This window comes from Somniosus microcephalus, chromosome 31 (assembly GCF_052327205.1).
Source record: "Somniosus microcephalus isolate GS21.2 chromosome 31, FLI_Smic_1.0, whole genome shotgun sequence".
Classification (NCBI taxonomy): Eukaryota; Metazoa; Chordata; class Chondrichthyes; order Squaliformes; family Somniosidae; genus Somniosus; species Somniosus microcephalus.
The window spans coordinates 20,281,527-20,307,172 of NC_141017.1; the positions used below are offsets into that span (position 1 = coordinate 20,281,527).

At 49.6% G+C, this 25,646-nt stretch overlaps 1 long non-coding RNA gene across 1 annotated transcript in view; it reads right to left on the reverse strand.

The window, feature by feature from the left end:
• Positions 1 to 25,646, reverse strand: part of LOC147097611 (uncharacterized) — a 58,854-nt gene that overhangs the window by 15,151 nt on the left and 18,057 nt on the right. Inside the window, exon 2 of the long non-coding RNA XR_015074296.1 lies at positions 12,823 to 12,932. This is a non-coding gene — a long non-coding RNA (uncharacterized LOC147097611). The remainder of the gene's footprint in view (positions 1 to 12,822; positions 12,933 to 25,646) is intronic.

Here is a 25,646-nt window from a genome sequence, read left to right on the forward strand (position 1 = left end):
ATGATCACCCCGTTCGGGCTATTCGAATTTCTCCGCATGCCATTTGGCCTCAAAAACACCGCACAGGCTTTTCAACGACTAATGGACACCGTGTTACGGGACCTGATGTTCCTGTTCATATACCTGGATGACATCCTCATCGCCAGCGCCTCCAGGACGGAACATGTGTTGCACCTCCGGACTCTTTTCGAACGACTCAGCCAACACGGCCTAATCGTCAACCCGGCCAAGTGCCAGTTCGGGCTGTCCTCAATCGACTTTCTCAGGCACCGCATCACGAAGGACGGGGCGGTGCCACTCCCATCGAAAGTGGAGGCCGTGATGGACTTCCCGCGACCCCTCACCGTTAAGGCCCTGCAAGAGTTTTTGGGCATGGTGAACTTTTACCATCGTTTCGTCCCCCGAGCAGCCCAGCTTATGCGGCCCCTTTACGAGGCCCTCAAAGGCAAGCCCAACAAACTCGCCGTTAACTGGTCTGATGAGATGGCCAATTCTTTCACGGACACGAAAAGGGCCCTGGCTAACGCAACCATGCTGGCGCATCTGTTGCCCGATGCACCGATCGCTCTCACCACCGACGCCTCGAACTATGCGGTCGGCACCGTCCAGGAACAGTGGGTCAACGGTGCCTGGCAGCCGCTCGCCTTCTTCAGCTGGCAGCTCCGCCCCAACGAGCGGAAGTAGTGTACCTTTGATCGCGAGCTACTCGGCCTCTACCTCGCCGTCCGACACTTCCGTTTCCTGCTGGAGGCCCGCCCGTTCACGGTGTTCGTGGACCACAAGCCATTGACCTTCGTCATGGCCAAAGCCTCCGTGCCATGGTCGGCCCGTCAGCAACGCCAGTTGGCCTTCATCTCGGAGTTTACAATGAACATCCAGCATGTGGCTGGGAAAGACAACCCCGTCGCCGACTGCCTCTCCCGAGCCGTCGCCAGCGCCGTGCACCTCGGCATCGACTACACCCACATGGCGGCCGACCAGGCCTCCGACCCGGACGTCCAGGCCTACAGGACGGCGGTCACGGGCCTTCAACTAGCAGACGTCGCGTTCGACGCTGCCGGCACTACACTCCTGTGCGACGTCTCCATTGGGCAGCCACGTCCCGTCGTGCCCAAAGGGTGGAAACGGCAAGTATTCGACGCCGTCCATAATCTTTCCCACCCGGGCAGGAAGCCGTCACAGAAGCTGCTGGCGGCCAAGTTCGTCTGGCACGGGCTCAGGAAAGACGTTCGCGACTGGGCCAGCACCTGCGGGTATGCCAACGCTCAAAAGTACATCGCCATACTAAGGCCCCGTTGGCGCCTTTCGCGGTGCCCGAGAGGTGGTTCGACCACGTTAACGTGGACCTGGTGGGGCCACTACCGCCCTCCCGCGGGTTCACCCACCTCCTCACAATGGTCGACAGAACCACCCGATGGCCGGAGGCCGTACCACTGTCTTCAACGACGGCCGCCAATGTGGCTCGGGCGTTAATCAGCACTTGGGTTGCCCGGTTCGGCGCCCCATCTGACATTTCCTCCGACCGGGGGCCCCAGTTCACGTCAGAGCTCTGGAACGCTGTCGCCCGAGGCCTCGGGTTGAAACTCCACCGCACCACAGCTTACCACCCTCAGGCTAACGGGCTGTGCGAACGGTTTCATAGCTCCATGAGGGCCGCGCTCCGAGCCAGCCTCCGGGACGACGGCTGGATCGACAGACTCCCGTGGGTCATGCTGGGACTCAGGAGCGCTCCCAAGGAGGACCTCCAATCCTCGTCTGCTGAGCTCGTCTACGGACAGCCGCTGCGGGTTCCCGGGGATTTCGTCGCCAACGCAACGGAGCCTTGGTCCGCAGCCCGTCAACGGTCCAACCTTCTGGACAATGCCAAGGTTTTCGCTCCGGTACCCACGTCGCAGCACGGCCTCCTGCAGTCCCACGTTCCGCTCGACCTTCGTGCGGTGGAGTACGTTTTCGTCCGCCACGACGCCCACCGGGGACCTCTTCAGCCACCCTACGATGGACCATTCCGCGTCCTGGAAACCGGGGACAAGACCTTCGTAGTGGATGTCGGCGGTAAGCCGGACTGCATTTCCGTGGACCGTCTCAAGCCGGCCCACTTGGATCTGGACCGACCCGTTGAGTTGGCACAGCCCCCGAGACGGAGCCGACCTCTGGTTTCCACACCCTCAATCCACCACCGAGCGCCCGAGGTCCCTCCGACGAACCCCCCGGTCCCCACCCCGGAATTGAGGAGCCGTTCCAACCGTGTGATCCGCCCCCCCCCAACGACTGACATTGCCAGTACTAGTGAATTCTGGTGGGACGTATGTGGCGGCGACCACATAGGGACAATAACACAATGCTGTTATATGTACCTAAACATAATTCACTTTGTATAGCAATGTTGTGATATGTACATGCTGGGTTGGGTTATTGGTGCAGGGTCCCTTTAAGAGCGTCGGGAACGTGATGACGTGATGACGTCGGTTGCGTGATGATGTCATAGCCCCTGCACGGGGCTGAGCCTTCAGACCTCGTGGAGATTGATTAAAGTAAGACACGTTTTGTTTTTGCTTAAAGAAAAGTCTCAGCCTGTTGATGTCTGTCGACTCCAACAGGAACAGGAGTAGGCCATTCAGCCTGTTCCATTTAATTTGATCAGATCTTTATTTAAACTCCAGCTACCCGCCTTGGTTCCATAAACCCCAATACCCTTGCCTAATAAAATTCTATAAATCTCAGTTTTGAAATTTTCAATTAACCCTCAGCTTGTCGGGGGGAGAGTTTTCCAGATTTCCACCACCCTTTGTGTGAAGAAGTGCTTCCTGAAATCACCCTTGAGCGGCCTGGCTCTAATTTTAAGGTTATGCCCCCTTGTTCTGGACTCCCCCCCCCCCCGGCACCCCGCCGCCCCCCCCCCCCAACCAGGGGAAATCGTTTCTCACTATCTACCCGATCAAATCCTTAAAATCATCTTAAAATGTAATGGGGGGCTGGAATTCACAGCCTCATGGCCTGACTCTCATTATTTGGCAACACTAGGGCACGGTTGAGTAAGACAAAAACAGTTTATTTAGGTACAGTAATGGGTTACCAAAGAGGTTATGCACTCTTATTATTTCCTGGTTCTATAATGGTTCCAAGCTACGGATCTATTTTTGTTCATTGTTCTATGAAAGCTGCAAGTGATTTTAGGTTAGATACAGTGCAGAAGGTCATTCTATATATGTACACAGGTCTAACTTAACAATGTGCAGTTTAAACTGCTCTCTATCACAACCACTGTTGCGGTTAGATTTTGAGATGCCTTTTGCACAAGTCAAGCCAGGACTAGTTCAGTTCAGTTCAGTTCAGCTTTATTTGCCATATGTAACCAGTACAAGTACAAGTACAATGGAATGCTTGTTCCCCGTAGGGACGCGTCAGCTATACATACAGCGCCGCGTTCAGAGTCAGTACAATGGCTTCCCGTGGCAGTGGGAAATCCACAAGTAATGGATTCCGTCTCATCTCTTATATCTAGAGAAATCCAAGTGTAATGGAATACAATTGGTTTTTTAAATGTCCGAGGATTGGCAAAGCGAACCAGAGGGGAGATGTGGAGAATTTCTTCTTACGCCGCGAGTTGTTGTGATCTGGAATGCGCTGCCTGAAAGGGCGGTGGAAGCAGATTCAATCGTAACTTTCAAAAGGGAATTGGATAAATACTTGGAAAGGTAAAATGTAGTGGGGGAAAGAGCAGGAACGTCGGACTAATCGGATCGCTCTTTCAAAGATTCGGCACTGGCACGTTGGGCCGAATGGCCTCCTTCTGTGCTGTATGGTTCAATGAGATGTGTGTCATTTCTATTCTTGCCTGCAGAGAAGGTGGCATTGTTTGTACTCAAGACTTACTGGGAGGAAGATTGGAGACGTGGATTAGGAGAGCAAGCAACATGTGAAGTCATGTGCAGGAAGAGTGTACTTGTGTTACATCAATGCGTGCGTTAATGGACTCTCTAAACATGGGCACCATGTTGTACCGGAGGCACTGAATACAATTGTTCGATTGTAGTTTGCCTGTGCTCCATTACATAATCTGCGCAGAGAGTCCTTCACCAAACTAAACCGATAAGATTTCAAGGCCTAGAAACTTGGGAGTGCCCATTTAGTGCCGCTCGGTAGGGGATAATGGGGGCGGGGGGGCAAAGGGTAAGTACCCTACGCCAGAATGGTGAGGTCCAAGGCTCCCGAGATATTGGGCCTCAGATCTCACTGTCATAAAGCCTGCACATCACATCTCTGTTGTTCCCCACTCTGCGGTGCAGACCTCTGCTGCCCACCTCCCTCCCACCTGCCTGCTGATCCCACCACAGCACGACGTCGTTGCCTTGGATGGTGATTGCCTTCCTCGTCCCAAGTCCTATCGAAAGCATCCATGGTGATCCCCCCCCACCATCCTGATGTTGTCCGCTTGAAAGCCTTCAAACCATGGCCACCCCATCCACCACCTTAAACATTCATTCCCTCCACCACCGGCGTACCGTGGCTGCAGTGTGCACCATCTACAAGATGCACAGCAGCAACTCGCCAAGGCTTCTTCGGCAGCACCTCCCAAACCCGCGACCTCTACCACCTAGAAGGACAAGGGCAGCAGGCGCATGGGAACACCACCACCCTCAAGTTCCCCTCCAAGTCACACACCATCCTGACTTAGAAATATATCGGCCATTCCTTCATCTTCACTGGGTCAAAATCCTGGAACTCCCTCCCTAACAGCACTGTGGGAGTACCTTCACCACACGGACTGCAGCGGTTCAGGAAGGCGGCTCACCACCGCCTTCTCAAGGGCAATTAGGGATGGGCAATAAATGCTGGGCCTTGCCAGCGATGCCCACATCCCATAAGCGAATAATTTTTAAAAACTTCTGAAGCATGTCTACGGTCACAAGAACGCTCTGCTAAATATTTGCAAAAGGGAACTGAGAAAGCAGCTGTAGGCACTGAGCCTTTCATCATATCGGGCAATCAGAACTTTGAACACCCCCATGAAGTGCCGCCCACTCACGCCTCCGTTTCAGTGTCTCCCGAGCCCCGGAAAACCCATGCCGGAGGGGCTAAATTCAAATTCCTGTTTGAGAATCTCCTCATTATCACGTGCTAAGCAGGTTAATCCCAAGCACCCGAAATGCACTTTCGTTAAACCCGGATGTGGGCGCATTGGGGACGGGTTGCGGTCTCGTTTAAATTTTTTTAGAATTTTTACTTCCCACCCGCCCCCAACTCAACTGTCCTTGGGGGGTTAAAATTCCCCGCAGTGAGTCAGAACCCGCTCCTTGACATTAGAGTTAGCTAATATCAGAGAAGTGAATTTAGCACACGAGCAAAAATAGTATGCTGTGCATTTCGACAAAAAGCAGGGGAGTTCTCCCCGGTGTCCTGGGGCCAATATTTATCCCTCAACCAACATCACTAAAAACAGATTATCTGGTCATTATCACATTGCTGTTTGTGGGACCTTGCTGTTCTCTCACGTTTCCCTACATTACAACAGTGACTACACTGCAAAAAGTGCTTCATTGGCTGTAAAGCGCTTTGGGACGTCCCGTGGTAGTGAACAGCGCTACAGAAATGCAAGTTCTCTCTTCTGTGCTTGCATTGTTGTTCTCTATATACTGAGGGGAGCAATGAGTGATTGAAATTCACTGTGAACTTTACACTGTTCGTGTGTAAAAAAAAAAGTTTGTTTCTTTTACTGTCGGCTTTGTCCCGCTAGAAAGCTCGTCAGCCTATCTTCTAGAAATTAAGGGAATCGCACACGAGGTCACACCAGTTTTTGAGGCGGCCTCCAGGGTCACCTAAAATATCAGCCAACCCAATATGGCGTCAACACAAAAGCAAAATATGCTGGAAATCTGAAATAACAACAGAAAATGCTGGAAATACTCAGCAGGTCAGGCAGCATCTGTGGAGAGAGAAACAGAGTTAACGTTTCAGGTCCATGACCCTTCGTCAGAACTGGAAAAAGCTGGAGATGGGACAGGTTTTTAAGCAAGTGCGGGGCAGGGAAAGGGAGGAGGGGAGGAAAGAACAAAAGGGAAGGTCTGTGATAGGCTGGAAGGCAGGAGGGATTAAGAGACAAAAGGGATGATGGTGCAAGGAAAAAGGAGATGGTAAAATAGAAGGCTGAATCAATGGGTCTACCAGGGCAGTCCTGTTTGTGGATCTTGGGAAGGAGGTCCTTTTGCCTTGCACCCTTATCCCTTGTGGACCAGGAGGAGCAGGAGTGCTCCCCACCCTGGGGCCCTCAAAGAGGCCTTCGGTCTCCCCCTGCCCCAATCGCCCGCACTTCAGTCCGAGGTAGTTACTGTATCTACCGATGTTCACTAAGATATCTCAGTGCAAAAATACCACAGCAATTCTAGGCAAGAAACCAACAGTGCATACAACTGATAAACAGTGCTGATTAACAACATCAACACGTCAATGTCCATGATAAGTGTGCACGATTAAAGACCTCTCGCACTGTGGATCCTCATCGATACAGTTTCTGGTTTTTAAGCAAGTGTTCCATCTCCAACTTTTTCCACTTCTGACGAAGGGTCATCGACCTGAAACGTTAACTCTACAGATGCTGCCTGACCGGCTGAATATTTCCAGCTTTTTCTGTTTTTATTCCAATATGCGTCAGATGTACTTGTGGTGTCGGTCAGGCCCCAAATATATCCCCACAGAGGTGCTGCTTATTGCCCCCATTTTGCGCCCGGAAAACAGGTGCAATTGGGTCCAATTTTGCCCCCGTTACTTCTCCCCCGGGTTTGAACTATTGAACTCAAGCTGCTGTCCCGATTCTGCGGTTGGCCCATTCGCTTCTGAATAAATATTCGAATTATTTGCTGGCTGATCAAAGAGAAACTGGCAGGCAGCCGCGTGGGTGGGTTTCAAAGATTCACTATGGCTGCTGGTCAGTCATTCCTAGTAAGAATGGACATTGGTCGCGGGCAGAGACCAGGAGGCATCGTCTAAAAATTAGAGCCAGACTATTCAGGAGTGAAATTTGGAAACACTTCTACACGCAAAGGGTGGTAGAAGTTTGGAACTTTCTTCCACAAACTGCGTATCCCTAGATTACAACAGTGACTACACTGCAAAAAGTACTTTATTGGCTGTAAAGCGCTTTGGGATGTCCTGAGGTCGTGACAGGCGCTATAGAAATGCAAGTCTTACTCTCAAAAGAGCTGACATAGAAACATGGAAGTTAGGAGCAGGAGTAGAATGAGAGGTGACCTCATTGAAACTTATAAAATTCTGACAGGACTGGACAGACTAGATGCAGGAAGAATGTTCCCGATGGTCGGGGAGTCCAGAACCAGGGGTCACAGTCTAAGGATAAGGGGTAAGCCATTTAGGACAGAAATGAGGAGGAATTTCTTCACCCAGAGAGTGGTGAACCTGTGGAACTCTCTACCACAGAAGGTGGTGGAGGCCAGTTCATTAAATATATTCAAGAAGGAGTTGGATATATTTCTTAAGGCTAAAGGGACCAAGGGGTATGGGGAGAAAGCAGGGACCGGGTACTGAATTTGGATGATCAGCCATGATCTCATTGAATGGTGGAGCAGGCTCGAGGGGCCGAATGGCCTACTCCTGCTCTTATCTTCTATGTTTCTATGTTTCTATGTTTCTCGGCCATTCGGCCCCTCGTGCCTGCATCGCCATTTAATGAGATCATGGCTGATCATCCAAATTCAGCACCCTGTTCCTGCCTTCTCCCCATATCCCTTGATCCCTTTAGCCTTAAGAAATATATCCAACTCCTTCTTGAATATATTTAATGAATTGGCCTCAACTGCCTTCTGTGGTAGAGAATTCCACAGGTTCACCACTCTCTGGGTGAAGAAATTCCTCCTCATCTCAGTCCTAAATGGCTTACCCCTTATTCTTAGACTGTGACCCCTGGTTCTGGACTCCCCCGCCATCGGGGACATCCTTCCTGCATCTAGTCTGTCTAATCCTGTTAGAATTTTATAAGTTTCAATGAGATCCCCTCTCATTCTTCTAAACTCCAGCGAATATAAGCCCAATCGACCCAATCTCTCTTCATACGTCATCCCTGCCATTCCAGGTATCAGTCTGGTGAATCTTCGCTGCACTCCCTCCATGGAAAGAACATCCTTCCTCAGATAAGGCGACCAAAACTGCACACAATACCCAAGGTGTGGTCTCACCAAGGCCCTGTACAACTGCAGCAAGACATCCTTGCTCCTGTACTCGAATCCTCTCGCTATGAAGGCCAACATACCATTTGCCTTCTTAACCGCCTGCTGCACCTGCATGCTTACCTTCAGCGACTGGTGCACAAGGACACCCAGGTCTCATTGCACTTCCCCTTTTCCCAATCTATTGCCATTTAGATAATAATCTGTCTTCCTGTATTTGCCACCAAAGAGGATAATCTCGCATTTATCCACATTATACTGCATCTGCCGTGCACCTGCCCAATCACCCAACCTGTCCAAATCATACTGGAGTTTCTCTGCACCCTCCTCACAGCACACACGCCCACCCAGCTTTGTGTCGCCTGCAAACTTGGAGATATTACATCTAGTTCCCTTGTCCAGATCATCAATATATATTGTGAATAGCTGGGGTCCTAGCACCGATCCCTGTGGAACCCCACTAGTCACTGCCTGCCACTCGGAAAAAGACCCGTTTATTCCAACTCTTTGCTTCCTGTCTGCCAACCAGTTCTCTATCCAAGTGAGTACCTTACCCCCAATCCCATGTGCTTTAACACAGACATGATGGGCTGAATGGCCTTCTTCTGTACTGAAGAATTCTGTCGAGCATTATACTAGGTCACCTAAGAGTTCAATGTATCATGGAACAAATGTTTGGACAATTTTGTTGCTAATCATTATCTCGTGCAGAACTGTACAAGACTGGCAGATGTTATATCCTCTTAAATAAGAATTGAGAATGCCAAGGTCTCAGTTTCAGGTTGAATCGTGTGTTAATGAGGAGATTATGTGGCTTCTGCTAACCACAGAGCTGCTTCTTTCAGACTGGGGGATTTTCAGTGACTCAATATAAATCCATTGAAGTCAATCAGCAAATTTGACAGCAGTAGGTGAGATTAAACTTCAATCTGCGCAGCCGATTGCGATAGTCGCCTCCTGCAGAAGGAAAGACTCCCAAACGTGTAACGGTAACACGGACAGGGGGACAGGGGGACAAGCGGAGCATTTATGTAGCACCTTTCATGATCTCAGGACGTCTCAAAGCGCTATCAATGACATATTTTTGAAGTGTTGTAATGTAGGAAATGTCAATTTGTGCACAGCAAGCTCCCACAAACAGCAATGTGATAATGACCGGATAATCTGTTTTAGGGATGTTGGTTGAGGGATAAATATTGGCCAGGAGACCGGGGATAACTCCCCCCGCTCTTCTTTGAAATAATGCCGTTGGATCTTTTACATCCACCCAAGAGAGCAGACGGGGCCTCGGTTTAACATCTCATCTGAAAGACGGCACCTCCGGCAGTGCAGCACTCCCGCAGCACAGCACTGGAGTGTCGGCCTAGATTTTGTAACTCTACAGGAATCAGCTTACCTCACCCAGTAATACAAGTTCACCTGACTATATTTCTGGTGTTCTGGGGAATATTGCTCAGGAAGCCCCAGAGTGGGATGGATGGGGAGAGGTGGGGAGGGGTGGGGTAGAGTGGAGTGGGGTGGGGGGGGGGGGGCAGTGTTCTAATTTCGGGTGCCAGCAGTCAGCCAAGGGCTGCTGTGCCTGCTCAGAGCAGAACTGTCCCCAATGATGGTCATGGAGAAGCAGGCCGGAGGTGGCACAGGGACAAGAGGGCACCAGACAAGGGCTGCCATAGGGGTTCTCCTCTTCAACACTCGTTCCCAATGGGCACTCTTTGGGGTAGATCTTGACTTTTGTGCGATAGTGTAAAACAGACAATAGCGAGTCGGCAGCCCGATTTACATCTCTCCTCATTTTCATTTCTGTTGACTTGAGGGGCTTCAAGCATTGCCTTGTTCTACTCCTGGGCTCAAAGACTTGAGGGGGGAATTTTAACTCTTCCCCAATTGGCAGGAAAGGAGAGTGGGAGCAGTTTAAATATAGAAACATAGAAGATAGGAGCAGGAGTAGGCCATTCGGCCCCTCGAGCCTGCTCCGCCATTTAATGCGATCATGGCTGATCATCCAAACTCAGTACCCTGTCCCTGCTTTCGCCCCATATCCCTTGATCCCTTTAGCCTTAAGAAATATATCCAACTCCTTCTTGAATATACTTAATGAATTGGCTTCAACTACCTTGTGTGGTAGAGAATTCCACAGGTTCACCACTCTCTGGGTGAAGAAATTCCTCCTCATCTCTGTCCTAAATGGCCTACCCCTTATTCTTAGCCTGTGACCCCTGGTTCTGGAATCCCCGCCATCGGGGAACATCCTTCCTGCATCTAGTCTTGTAAGGGGTTTCTTTTTTTACTCTCCAGAGAGATTCTGTAGATCGCAGAGGTTACTCTCTCTCAGAGGCCACTCTCTCTCTCTCTCTCTCTCTCTCTTTTGCACAGAAAAACCTTGAGTGGTTCGCCCCACTCACCCCTTAGATTCTAGACACTGGACTTAGGTGCAGGAACTACAATGTAGAGAATACTCTTTTAGACCAGGTTAAATGAAACGAAATGATATTTTATTGCATAAGGAAAAACAAATCAAATGCAAGCAAATAAGAGGGTACATGGGAAGGGAAAACAAATCATAACAATACAGTACTAACTAAAATGGATACAGGCATATTATACCTTACAAAGATCATCATAAATGGGGAAACACACGGAACATTGAGGGACAACAACTCATGTTAATTATACCCAAAATGCCCACCCCCTTAATCCTATCTAGATCTGATTGTGAAGGGCCAGAAACATGCTCACCAGTCCAATTGGAAAAAGTATAGAGTTTTGAAGTCTTGCGTTTTGATCCTTTCAGGCGTCCTGTCTCCACGTGGTTCGTGGAGCCCCAGCGAGCTGCGCCACACCTCTCTCCTGAGGTGGGGGTCGGGGACGGCTGGACACCGGCTGGCCTGGATGTCGGCGGGGTCGGGGATCGTCGGCTCGACCCCGGTCATAGGAGCCTCGGGCTGGCCCTCATTTTCCTGCAGCTTTCTTCTGTAGTTTTTATTTGTCTCTTCGGTAGGGCTACGGCCCTTTTCGTCTCGTCAACGGCCCGGGGTGGGTCGATGACCTCCCGACGGTTACCTCGGGGCGGGATGCGGACTTAGAACTACCTTCTTGATGGCTGCCTGGTTTTCTTCTTCTTCCCCTCCGATGATGGAGCCACACTGATCTTCTGCCAAGTTCATAACCTTCATTAAGCTTTTTTCTTTTCTACCCGGGTGTCTCCCAATTATACTTCTCAGCAGAAGCCCTTATCTCGCGCCAAATCAGGTTAGTCTTTTGTTTTAATTTTGGCGGGCTGGTTGCACAACGGGGTAGTTATTATATTTTAAACTGTTCTTGGATGGCCGGTAACGGGCCATCTCTGGTCTGGAATGACCTTCATTGTTTTTAATGTCCTGGTGGTGTCCTTAACGGGTCCTTGATGCTCTTCTCATGAATGTGTAACTGTTTTCCTTTGTCTGGGTAAACATTTAGATGGCCTTTATCTACAGGCCGATCTGGTTGGATCTGCATCCAATCTATAAGTATAAGTGTACGTGTCTGGTTTCGTTTCCTCAGAAACGGCTTCCAGAACCTACTGTGGGTTGAATCCACAAAGCTGTCTGAGGACTGCAGGAACCATTTTAAAGTGTCCCAATAAGTTGATCACGGGGTCTGGCGGCCATTTTGAATGCCCCTTTTTCCTGGGCTTCTTTTAAAACAGTCTTTAAAATCATGGCCTCTTCTGCCATTCGACCCTTATTAATACAATATCAATTTTGCGAATCTTACAGTCTGTCTCATCCTGTTAGAATTTTATGAGTTTCAATGAGATACCCTCTCATTCTTCTAAACTCCAGCGACCCAATCTCTCCTCAAACGTCATTCCTGCCATCCCAGGTATCAGTCTGGTGAATCTTCGCTGCACTCCCTCCATGGCAAGAACATCCTTCCTCAGATAAGGCGACCAAAACTGCACACAATACTCAAGGTGTGGTCTCACCAAGGCCCTGTACAACTGCAGCAAGACATCCTTGTTTCTGTACTCGAACCCTCTCGCTACGAAGGCCAACATACCATTTGCCTTCTTAACCACCTGCTGCACCTGCATGCTTACCTTCAGCGACTGGTGCACAAGAACACCCAGGTCTCGTTGCACTTCCCCTTCTCCCAATCTATTGCCGCTCAGATAATAAACTGCCTTCCTGTTTTTGCCACCAAAGTGGATAACCTCGCATTTATCCACATTTATTAGATGGAGTGCCTACATTTCCCCGCTCTATTCCCGCCGACACCCTATTTTAATGCGGTCGGTCTTGGCGGGAGCCTCATTGATGAATATCGCCCTGACCCAGTGGCATTTTAACCAGATCCTGAGCGGGACCCACAAGGAAAGTCCAGGCCTCTCCTGCCCCGGGCTACCGTCCCCCTTCCTCACCCAGTCTTGAGACCCTCCCAACAGCCCCACCCATCTCACACTTGCCTTGCTTCCGGCGGCCTTAACTTGGTGCGGCAGATGCCTTGGTGCTAGGAGTTAAAATTGGCCCTCTGGTATTCTGCCTCCAAAATCTCTGGTACTGAATCCCACTCACTTTAATCACTGACTCCCCCAGTTCTCCAGAACAGCCATTTCAAAATCCTTCTCTCTCATTTACACATCCCTCCATGGACTCGCTCACCCTACCTCTGCGATGTTCTCAAGCTCTGTGACCTAAGCTTGTGTCCTCTGCTCTTCCAACTCTAGCCGAGTGTGCATCTCCCCTTCCATCTGTTCCTCCATCAGAGTGGTAAAACCTTCAAAAAGAACATAGGATCAGGATCAGGCTATTCAGCCCCTCGAGCCTGTTCTGCCATTCAATTAGATCATGGCTGATTCGTATTTCAACTCCAGCTGCCCTCCTTGGTTCTATATCCCTTATACCCTTGCCTAGCAAAAATCGATGAAGTTTAGTTTTGAAATTTCAATTGTCCCCCAGCCTCTACAGCTTTTGGGGAGAGAGTTCCAGATTTGCACTACCCAATGTGTGAAGAAGTGCTTCCTGACATCGCCCCCTGAACGGCCTAGCTCTAATTTTAAGGTTATGCCCCTTTGTTCTGGACTGCCCCACCAGAGGAGGTAGGGTAGATAGAGAGAAGCTATCAACTCCTTCCATCATCACGCCTCCACGCTCTGGAATTCACTTCCTAAATCCCTTGCGTCTTCTTAGCTCTGTCACGTCTTCGAAAGCCTCCCTGGATCTCTCTCGTTCACCACTCCGTCAGTCACCTCCCCAGCGAGGAGGGAAGCCTCAGGCTACAGGACGATATAGATGGGTTGGTCAGATGGGCAGAACAGTGGCAAATGGAATTTAACCCTGAAAAGTGTGAGGTGATGCATTTTGGGAGGTCTAACAAAGCAAGGGAATACACAATGAATGGTAGGACCCTAGGAAGGACAGAGGATCAGAGGGACCTTGGTGTGCATGTACATAGATCCCTGAAGGCAGCAGGACAGGTGGTTAAAAAGGCATATGGGATATTTGCCTTCATTAGCCGAGGCATAGAATATAAGAGCAGGGAGGTTATGATGGAGCTGTACAAACCTACATTTCGTTGTACTGCACTTGTGCGCTAACAATGACAATAAAGTTGATTATGATTATGATTATGAACGCTGGTTAGGCCGTAGCTGGAATACTGTGTGCAGTTCTGGTCGCCACACTATAGGAGGGATGTGATTGCATTGGAGAGGGTGCAGAGGAGATTCACCAGGATGTTACCTGGGCTGGAGCACTTCAGCTATGAAGAGAGACTGGACAGGCTGGGGTTGTTTTCCTTACAGCAGAGAAGGCTGAGGGGGGACCTGATTGAGGTGTACAAAATTATGAGGGGCATAGATAGGGTAGATAGAAAGGAACTTTTCCCCTTCGTAGAGGGGTCAATAACCAGGGGGCATAGTTTCAAGTTAAGGGGCAGGAGGTTTAGAGGGGATTTGAGGAAAAACGTTTTCACCCAGAGGGTGGTTGGAATCTGGAACTCACTGCCTGAAAGGATGGTAGAGGCAGGAACCCTCACAACATTCAAGAAGCATTTAGATGAGCACTTGAAATGCCATAGCATACAAGGCTACAGACCAAGTGCTGGAAAATGGGATTAGAATAGACAGGGCTTGATGGCCGGCGCGGACACGATGGGCCGAAGGGCCTCTTTCTGTGCTGTATAACTCTGGGAGAAATTCAGTTGGCTGTGCCAGCCGTTAGTGCCTTAAGAGGGCGCTAAGTGTGTCGCAAGCCAACAGGCGCCCGGGCGCGGCACTGTCCACACCCCCTGCTAAATTCCGCGGGACGCTAGTGGTGGCACTAGCCGTTAGAGCTGCGCCGCTACCGATGACATCATCGGTGTGCGCAGCGCCCTGCTGATGCCCCGGCCACAATATTTGGCAGCGCCCCCTGATTTACCGCCGGACGCTATGTCCGACCGGTTCAGGGGGGCCTACCTGCGGCCGGGGAGGCGCAAATTAAAGGCGAGGTGCGGGGCGGCCATTTTTGTTGTTGGCCGCCTGCCAGCACCTGCCTGCGCTCCCGGCCCCGGCCTCCTGACGCCCCCCCCCACCCCCGCGGAGTGCCAGCTGCGTTCCAAGAGCCCGGCACTTCTCCTCGGTGCCGGGCTCTTTTGCCTGCACTCGCGATCCTCGGGGGCCCAGCTGGGCCCCAGATCGCGCTGCACAAGGCCCCTCCCCTTTAAGAAGCGGAGGAAGGCCTGCAATACCGCAGTGCGACGTGCCGCAGCGTGTGGCGCTGCGGCACATTGCACCACGATATTCACTCGCAGCGCCCCAAGAGGGATGCGGGGCGCCTCCAGTAGCGCCGCTCTTCCCTTTGGGCCGCTACCACTCAATTTCCGGCGGGCGGCCGCGAATGCTTCCGGGGCGCTACTTTAAGCGCCCTGGCGAGGCTGGTGCCCCAAATGGGGCAATACTCAATTTCGCCCCATGGCTCTATCTATTCCAGATTGATAAATGACACTGGGTCCACATAGGGTTCAACTTGAGTACTGCCCTCTCCAAAAGTAGGACAGAGCACAGCAGAGGTGGCAACAATGAGGAGGAGTCCAATAAGGAAAGCATTGAACGTGAGGTTATTGCTGACTTCTTGACTGACCCATAGAATGGCCTCTTGAGAAATTCCCAATTTTGTAATGCAAAAGATGTATGCTTCATCACCCCTGCGCTCGCTGACCGACATTGGCTACAGGTCCACCAATGCCTCGATTTAAAAGTTCTCATCCATGTGTTATGTTACATGTGTTAGTGGTTATGTTACTGGATGAGTAATCCAGAGGCCTTGAAAGGATTCGCAAATTTTATGTCTCCCCCGAAGATTTACTTTTGGCTTATTGAAGAAACCCTGGCTGGACTGAGTTTAAAATCCAGGGCTCCAGGGCCCAACAAGATGGCTGCGGTCAACCTCATGGCCGAGGCCTGTAAGTTTCAGTTTTGGGCTGACAAAGAAGGAATGTTCCAGAAATTAGAAGGTAGACAGGCCTTCAGCATTTATGTATGAGAAGCAAACAGTGGCATTCGGGCCTCTGATTAAAACCCATCAAGGCCGTTTGCACAGATAATCAACGGGTAATAGCTGCATTCAGACCTTCGTTAGCTGACTTCAACACTGTTTGGAAACGATCAACGGGGCATTAAAACAGGAATGGCCCCATCACAAGACCAGTTACACAAAGGAAAACACTTATGGGACGTTTAAAGACCGATTAACCAGCCATCCAGAGCAATGGGCCCAGACCGGTTTCCTTTGTATCATCTTCAACATGTTCAGGTCAGACAAAGAAACAAGCTGATCTGACAGTTGATAAGGGCTCCCAGAAAGGGGTATAACTAGCCCCTCGGGAAGCCATCTCTCTCTCTCTCTCTCGCCTGGACTCCGGTGCCCTGCCTTACCATCAAGAAGATCGACGACGAAGAGCCCGTCCAAGGGAAGCAGGATACCCGCAGTTACATTTAAAATCACTGGGGTGTCTCTGCTCTGGGCGGTGAAAACCCTAAAGACATCGGCAGGCAATGGGGCACGGAGCAGGCGTTCTAACATCCGAGACTGGTGAGCATAAACTTTCTGGCCCATCGCAAGACAACTTAGATAGGTGTAAAGGGTGGGAGTTAAGGAGATTGCTAAAATTGTCATTTTAGTCATTTTCCCTCGATGTGTCCGTTCCTCCTCCCCCGCTAAGTGTAATTGTGTTACATACATAGTGATTTTTCTCTGTATAGTGTTTATTTTTCTCTATTTTTAATAAACATTGGTTTTCTTTGCACCAAACCATTGGTCTCGTTTTGTTTATATCGCTGCTCGTAATAAGTCCGGTGGTCAGAACCAGAGGGGAAGCGATTCGAACCGCACGGGGCTGGAGCAGCTCAGATACGCCTGACTGGCCAGACACAAAACCCCAAACCAAAACCCCCTACAGCCTGGACTAATGATCTGATACATGAGTTCAAATCCCACCACGGCAGCTGGGGTATTTAAATTCAGTTAATTAAATAAACCTGGATTAAGTATCAGTAATGGCGACCATGAAACTACCGGATTGTCATAAAAATCCCCATCTGGTTCACTAATGTCCTTCAGGGAAGGAAATCTGCCATCCTTACCTGGTCTGGCCTATATGTGGTTGACACAACCCTTAGCTTCCCTCTGAAATGGTCTAGCTTCTCCTTCTCAAGGGCAATTGGGAATGGGCAATAAACACTGGCCTTGCCAGCAGTGCCTACATCCCACGAATGGATAAAAAATAAAAATCCCTCCATGGCCTCGCCCCTCATGATCTCTGTAACCTCCAACAACCCTCAAAGATCTCTGCATTCCTCCAACTCTGGCCTCTGATGCATCCACCACTTCCTTCACCCCACCATTGGCGGCCGTGCCTTCAGCTGTCAAAGCTCGAAGCTCTGGAATTGCCTCTCTCCCCTCCTTTAAGATGCTGGTTAAAACCTACCTCTGTGACCAAGCTTTTTGTTCACCTGGCCTAATGTTTCCTTCTTTGGCTTGATGTCAATTTCTTGTCTGATTACGCTCCTGAGAAACAGGTTGGACAGTTTTACTCTGTTAAAGGCGTTATATATTGTTGCTTCCCATTGTTACTTTTATCTCATTAATGGTTGGGCAGATGCATGAACAGTGATGTACAGTGTGCATATGTTTATCCGTTAGACAATAGAAAAACGAAAGCCATTCTACAGTACATCTGCCATGGCATATCCTGTGATGGTTCTTTCTGACTGTTTGGATGAGGTTACAATGGGGTCAAGATGAGGCTGCTAAATACAGGTGCTGGGTAACAAGGCTTCCTGTTGAACTCAACCACAGGCTGGCCCACAGTGGCGATGTCTACATGAGCGGGAGAACGATCACTGGGCCCAGAAGCTACTCCTCCTTAGTAACGCTGCCCAGCTTGCTCACCGTATCAGCCGGGTGCCCGTCTCATTGTAAACCAAAGGCAACTACAGCCCACTTGGTAGCACGCTTCACGTCCAAGTCAGAAGGTTGCAAGTCCCAGCATTACTCCAGAACTTAAGCATAAAGTCGCCATTACAACACCGAGGGAGTTGCTACACTGTCGGAGGTGCTCCTGATTGGGTGAAGTGCTAAACTGAGGCCTTCCCTGGGGGTTCAAGTGGATATTAAAGATCCCGTTGCACTTTCCGAATACATTTAGGGAGCTCTCCCCGAATACATTTAGGGAGCTCTCCCCGAATACATTTAAGGAGCTCTCCCCGAATACATTTAGGGAGCACTCCCGAATACATTTAGGGAGCTCTCCCCAAATACATTTAGGGAGCTCTCCCAGTGTCCTTCCTGACATGCCTCCCTTAACCAACATCACAGCTTATTATCTTTTGTGAGTGCAAAATAGACGTGATATTTGCCTTAAAAAGCAATAGTCATTATGGTGAGAGACATTTCTCACAATGCATATAAATTAAAAAGTCTTTTCAAACTGCGAGTGTCAGGTTGGTAGCACTCTCGCCTGTGAGTCAGAAGGTTGTGGGTTCAAATCCCACTCCAGAGGCTTGAGCACAAAAATCTAGGCCGACACTCCAGTGCAGTGCTGAGGGAGTGCTGCACTGTCGGAGGTGCCGTCTTTCTGATGAGATGTTAAACTGAGGCTCTGTCTTCCCTCTCAGGCGGACGTAAAAGATCCCACGGCCACTATTTCGAAGAAGAGCAGGGGAGTTCTCCCCGGTGTCCTGGCCAATATTTATCCCTCAATCAACATCACTAAAACAGATAATCTGGTCATTATCACATTGCTGTTTGTGGGAGCTTGCTGTTTGCACATTGGCTGCCGTTTCCCACATTACAACAGTGACCACATTACAACAGCGACCACACTTCAAAAAGTACTTCATTGGCTGTAAAGTGCTTTGGGACGCCCTGAGGTCGTGAATGGCGCTATAGAAATGCAAGTTGTTGTTGCTGCATCAAACAGGCGACTTTTAAATAGCTACAGCAGCACTTTCATTTCCTGTTTGTTGCGTGTGAGCTCGCACAGGCAGCCCGCTGTGTGCTCAGCGTGAATGTGTCACCTTTCACAGCCCTGGTAAAGTCTGGCAGGAGCTGCGATGTGTTATACATCAGTAGGGCTTTCCAAGCACACTTTCCCCACCCAGCAATAAGGAAAACCAGGAATTTTTACCCTACGTAGAGGCTAAACCCAGACAGACAACGAGACCTTGCTAGAGTAATGCAGGGGGCTAGGTTGCATCATACAAAAACGGCGGGCAGGGGGAGAAGACTTGCTGGTCCATTAAGCCTACCCCACACCTCATGATGGCTGTAGGCTGTACAGTGACTACTGTCGGAAAGTCAGTCTGTGCGGAGCGCAGGATTGGGCTGGGCTGTGATAGCCTCCAGAGTCAAGTAGCCTGTCGAAACTCACCGGCCAGACTAATACACGGACGATAACCACACAAAAGGAGGTACAAAGATACCCCTGGGTCTTGAGTCAGCCACTTCTGGATATAAGAAGAGGAGAAACTTAAAGGGGGCAAAGGAAGATATCAAAATGACGCATTGTGTTGGAACTGGCGGATATGAAGTTACATTTCCATTGAGTTCAATCAAAATCAAAATCAGGACTGGTATAACATGGGTTGCTGACTATTGCACAAAGTCAAAATTACTCCCACTCAGTAGAACGACATTAATGTACCAATATGTAGCTGAATATTCCAGAAAAAAGTGATGGTGATACCCAGTGGGGTGAACAGTCATCATCTGAAGAAGCTACATAAGAATTGGCAGTAGGACAACGCCATACATCCATTCGAGCCTGCTCCACCATTCAATAAGGTCATAGCTAAACTTTACATCAACTCCACTTACCCGCCCCATATCCCTTGATTCCATTAGTGTCCATAAAATCTATTGAGCTCAGCCTTGAACATACTCAACAACTCAGCATTAACAGGTCTCTGGGGTAGAGAATTCCTTCAGGACACCATTTTGTGCCCTCACTGCCTCTACCGCCACCAACTTAGGACATAAGAAATAGGAGCAGGAGTAGGACATTCGGCCCTTCGAGCCTGCTCTGACATTCAATAAGGTCATGGCTGATCTTCTACCTCAACTTCACTGTCCTGCACTATCCCCATATCCCTTGATTCCTTTAATATCCCAAAATCTATCGATCTCTGTCTTGAATATACTCAACGACTGAGTATCCACAGCCCTCTGGGGTAGAGAATTCCAAAGATTCACCACCCTCTGAGTGAAGAAGTGTCTCCTCATCTCAGTCCTAAATGGCCGACCCCTTATCCTGAGACTATGCCCCCTAGTTCTAGAATCCCCAGCCAGGGGAAACAACCTTTCAGCATCTACCCTGTCAATCCCCCTCAGAATCTTATACGTTTCAATGAGATCACCCCTCATTCTTCTAAACTCCAGAGAGTATCGGCCCAGAGAATATGGAGACTCTAAGCTACATATGAACCTAGGTTGAACTGGAGATATAAAAATAAAAAGACGTGCATTTCTATAGCGCCTTTCATGATCTCAAAGTGCTTTAACCAATGAAGAACTTTTGAAGTGTGGTCACTGTTGTAATGTAGGAAACCCACCAGACAACTTGCGCACAGCAAGCTCCCACAAACAGCAATGTGATAATGAACAAAAAATCTGTTTACAGAGAAGATAAGTTCTAATAAAGCAGTAATATTACATCAAATGTCTAGTGTAGATCTGTAGGGCCTCAGAAACAGCAACATAATTTCTTATCGTAGAATCTTACAGCATGGAGGGAGGCCGTTCAGCCCATCGTGCTGTGGTCTTATTTCCAGTTTCTGTAATGATCTGGTGGTCAACCTTTTGGAGGTTGCTGAAACCCTCATCCATGCCTTTGTTACCTCTAGACTTGACTATTCCAACGCACTCCTGGCTGGCCTCCCACATTCCACCCTACGTAAACTTGAGGTCATCCAAAACTCGGCTGCCCGTGTCCTAACTCACACCAAGTCCTGTTCACCCATCTCCCCTACGCTCGCTGACCTACATTGGTTCTCGGTTAAGCAGCACCTCGATTTCAAAATTCTCATCCTTGTTTTCAAATCCCTCCATGGCCTCGCCCCTCCCTATCCCTGTAATTTTCTCCAGCCCTTCAACCACGCCCCCCACCCCGAGATATCTGCGCTCCTCTAATTCTGCCCTCTTGAGCATCCCTGATTATAATCGCTCAACCATTGGTGGCCGTGCCTTCTGTTGCCTATGCCCCAAGCTCTGGAATTCCCTGCCTAAACCTCTCCACCTCCCTTTCCTCCTTTAAGACGCTCCTCAAAACTTACCTCTTTGACCAAGCTTTTGGTCACCTGCCCTAATTTTTCCTTATGTGGCTCAGTGTCAATTTTTTGTCTTATAACACTCCCGTGCAGCACCTTGGGACGTTTTACTACGTTAAAGGCGCTATATAAATACAAGTTGTTGTTGTTGTTGGTCCTTTTCATTGCAGGATGAAGCATACAGTGGTGAGGTGGGCGTCTGCAGAAAAAGAAAAGGGGCGTGGATTCTAACTCATTCTATCCCTGAAAGACTTAGACCTCGATATTAACCTCCCACCCCTCCCTCCGCCACCGACAGGACAGGCAGGGGAGGGACTTGGGGGGGTTAAAGAGTTAAACAGGGGGAATGCAATCCCAACCCGCCGCATCAGAGTGCCCCGCCGTGGAGAGGCGGGGCACTTAATTCGCATATTTAAATTGTGAACCCGATTTAAAATTGACTGATGCTGCACGGGATTCCTGGGGGGGGTGTGGTCGGAAAAAAAACAGAAGCAAAAGTGAGGTGGGAACTGCCGGCTCCTCAAGGCAAGTGCCTTTCCCAGCACTCCTGGTGGATCAGGAGGAGCAAGAGTGCCCCCCCACCCCAGGGCCCTCGAAGAAGCCTTCGGTCTCCCTCAGCCCCAATCACCTGCACTTCAGTCCTTTCTTTTTATTCATTTTATGGGATGTGGGCGTCGCTGGCAAGGACAGCATTTATTGCCCATCCCTAGTTGCCCTGTAGAAGGTGGTGGTGAGCCGCCTTCTTGAACCACTGCAGTCCATGTGGTGAAGGTGCTCCCACAGTGCTGTTAGGGAGGGAGTTCCAGGATTTTGACCCAGCGACGATGAAGGAACGGCAATATAGTTCCAAGTCAGGATGGTGTGTGTGACTTGGAGGGGAACTTGGAGGTGGTGGTGTTCCCCATGCGCCTGCTGCCCTTGTCCTTCTAGGTGGTAGAGGTCGCGGGTTTGGGAGGTGCCGTCGAAGAAGTCTTGGTGAGTTGCTGCAGTGCATCTTGTAGATGGCACACACGGCAGCCACGGTACGCCAGTGGTGGAGGGAGTGGATGTTTAAAGTGGTGAATGGGGTGCCAATCAAGCGGGCTGCTTTGTCCTGGATGGTGTCGAGTTTCTTGAGGTAGTTACTGCATCTACCGATGTTCACTAAGGTATCTCAGTGCAAAAAATACCACAGCCCTTCTAGGTAAGAAACCAACAGTGCATACAACTGAAAAACAGTGCTGATTAACGACAACAGCACATCAATGTCCATGATAAGTGCGCACGATTAAAGACCTCTCGCACGGCGGTTCCTCATCAATACAGTTTTCTGGCTGCGGATGCTGGGGGAGAATTGACATTTTCAAGAGTGAGGTTTTATCAGGTAAGGGTATGAAGGGATATGGAGCCAAGGCGGGAGGACAGAGTTAGGATGCAGATCAGCCATAATCTAATCGAATGGCGCAACAGGCTCGAGGGCCCGAATGGCCTCCTCCTGTTCTATGTTTCCGTGACTCTATGGCGTGCAGTTGTCAATATGATGAAAATGACGTACTGCACGCCTAATGAGGACTTCACAAATCAACACTTGGTCTACTGCTTCAGGTACACAAAGAGACATAGAAAAATAGGAGCAGGAGTCGGCCATTCGGCCCTTCGAGCCTGCTCCGCCATTCAGTATGATCATGGCTGATCCTCTATCTCAATACCATATTCCCGCTCTCTCCCCATACCCCTTGACGCCTTTTGTGTCTAGAAATCTATCTACCTCCCTCTTAAATATATTCAGTGACTTGGCCTCCGCAGCCTTCTGTGGTAGAGAATTCCACAGGTTCACCACCCTCTGAGTGAAGAAATTTCTCCTCATCTCAGTCCTAAATGTCCTACCCCGTATCCTGAGACTGTGACCCCTCGTTCTAGACCCCCCAGCCAGGGGAAACATCCTCCCTGCTCCCAGTCTGTCTAGCCCTGTCAGAATTATATACGTTTCAATTGTTACTATACTGGGAGATTGTTTGGGACGTAAATATTTATTTGACACTGACCATACACTGGGGCTCCGAGGATGAGCATGAGGACCATCATTTGCCTGGCTATGTTTGTGCTTTTTTTAAGCTGGAACCATTCACTGCATCATGCTTTGAGTGTTGGGCATTGAAGCTAATCTGCTTTGTTGCTATCCTTTGGAGATGCTCAAGGCACTTACTGCTGCCCTGTGACATTTGACCAATTTTAGCTATTCTTTTGACAATTCTTTTCATGGCTCATGTATAATTTCACCCTCGGGAGTCTGGCCGATTGATTGCTGCTTTATATTCTATGAACTTTTAAAGTAAAAAAATAAACCACTCCGATTTTGAGCAACATACTTTTGTCCGTCTCCTTCTGGACACCATTTTTGTGCCCTCACTGCCTCTACCGCCACCAACTTAGAACATAAGAAATAGGAGCAGGAGTAGGTCATTTGGCCCTTCGAGCCTGCTCCACCATTCAATAAGGTCATGGCCGATCTTCGACCTCAACTCCACTTCCCCGCTCAATCTCCATATTCCTCGATTGCTTTAATAACCAAAAATCTATCGATCTCTGTCTTGAATATACTCAACGACTGAGCCTCCACAGCCCTCTGGGGTAGAGAATTCCAAAGATTCACCACCCTCTGAGTGAAGACATTTCTCCTCATCTCAGTCCTAAATGGCTGACCTCTTATTCCGAGACTGTGACCCCTGGTTCTAGACTCCCCAGCCAGGGGAAACATCCTCTCTGCATCTACCCTGTCAAGTCCTGTAAGAATTTTGTATGTTTCAATGAGATCACCTCTCATTCTTCTAACTCTAGGGAATATAGGCCTAATCAACTCAATCTCTCCTCATAGGACCATCTCCCCATCCCAGGAATCAATCTCGTGAACCTTCGTTGCACTCCCTCTATGGCAAGTATATCCTTCCTTAGGTAAGGAGACCAAAACTGTACGCAATGCTCCAGGTGTGGTCTCATCAACGCCCTGCACAGATGTAGCAAGACTTCCCTACTTTTATACTCCATCCCCCTTGCAATAAAGGCCAAATGTTCATGTACGAGGACCCCCAGATCCCTCTGTACCGCAGCATTCTGTAGTCTCTCTCCATTTAAATAATATTTTGCTTTTCTATTCTTCCTACCAAAGTGGAGAACCTCACATTTCCCCACATTATACTCCATCCGCCAAATTTTTGCCCACTCACTCAGCCTATCAATATCCCATTGCAGACTCTTTGGGGGAAAAATTCGGTTGGTTATCGCCTCCCGTTAGCGCCTCCGGGGGGCGCTAGGAACCTGGCACCTGAGCGCGGCAAGTTTAGCGCCGCTTGCGAAATTGATCAGTTGTTTTGCGGCGATGCTAAACACTACCGCCGCGATCTCCTGCGCCCGCAGATCATGACGTCAGTCAAGCGTGCAACGCCCCGGTAGCGCCCCAGACCAGATATTGAGTCGCGCCGCCTGCCGCTAGGAACGACAGGTAGAGGGGAACTTTTGCAGTTGGGAAGGGGCTGGGGTAGCGCTATATAAAAGCGGCCACTTCCTGCCTTTTCTTGTTGGCAAAAGCTTTGGTTTCAATGCTGTCCTGAGGAGTTTTGGCCCTCAGCACCACTTTTGAGGTTCCTAAGCGCCGAGCTCTTTCCCTGGGCCTATCCATTAGTGCTTCCAACACAATTGCTGCAGAGGTCTCTCCAGGCCGAGATTCAAGGCTACAATGAGCAGGGAGTGGCTGACCAGTAAGATGGCCCCTCCCCTTTAAGAACTGGATGGCGCCAGTCTGCCTGGCTTCCATGGTAACGGACATCGCCTGAGCTTCGGTAGTGTTGAGGTACCACCTCGCTCCCTGATGTTTGCACCTTAAGAGAGGTGTGTAGCGCCTGATTTAGCGCTCAAATCACCTCCAGGGGCGATAGAGGCGAATTTGGCAGTCGGAGGCGATAATTAGCGCTGGGCGGTAAACTTTGCGCACGGCCGATATTAACGCCCCAAAATGGGCGATACCGAATTTTTCCCCCTTCGTGTCCTCCTCACAACTTGTTTTCCCACCTACCTTTGTATCGTCATGCGATGTCATGGAATAAGAAGAACAACAACAACTTTTATTTACATAGTGACTTTAAAATAGTAAAAACATCCCAAGGCGCTTCACAGAAGTGGTATCAAACAACATTTGAGCCAAATAGAGATATTAGGAGAGGTGATGAAAAGCTTGGTCAAAGAGGTAGGTTTTAAGGAGCGTCTTAAAGGAGGAGAGAGAGAGGCAGAGAGCTTTAGGGAGGGAATTCCAGAGCTTAGGGCCTAGGGAGTTAAGGCATGGCCACCAATGGTGGAGCGATGGAAATCGGGGATGTGTAAGAGATCAGAATTGGAGGAGTGCAGAGATCTCAGAGGGTTGTAGGGCTGGAGGAGGTTAGGGAGATAGTGGGGGTGGGGTGGGCGAGGCCATGGAGGGATTTGAAAACAAGGATGAGAATTTTAAAATCAAAGCATTGCTGGACTGTTAGGTCAGTGAGCACAGGTGGCGATGGGTGAACAGGACTTGGTGCGAGTTAGGACACGGGCAGCAGAGTATTGGGTGAGCTCAGGTTTACAGAGGGTGGAATGTGGGAGGCCGGCCAGAGAGAGCGTTGGAATTCAACACAGAAGTGAGGCCATTCAGCCCATCGTGGCTATTGAGGCTGTTGTAT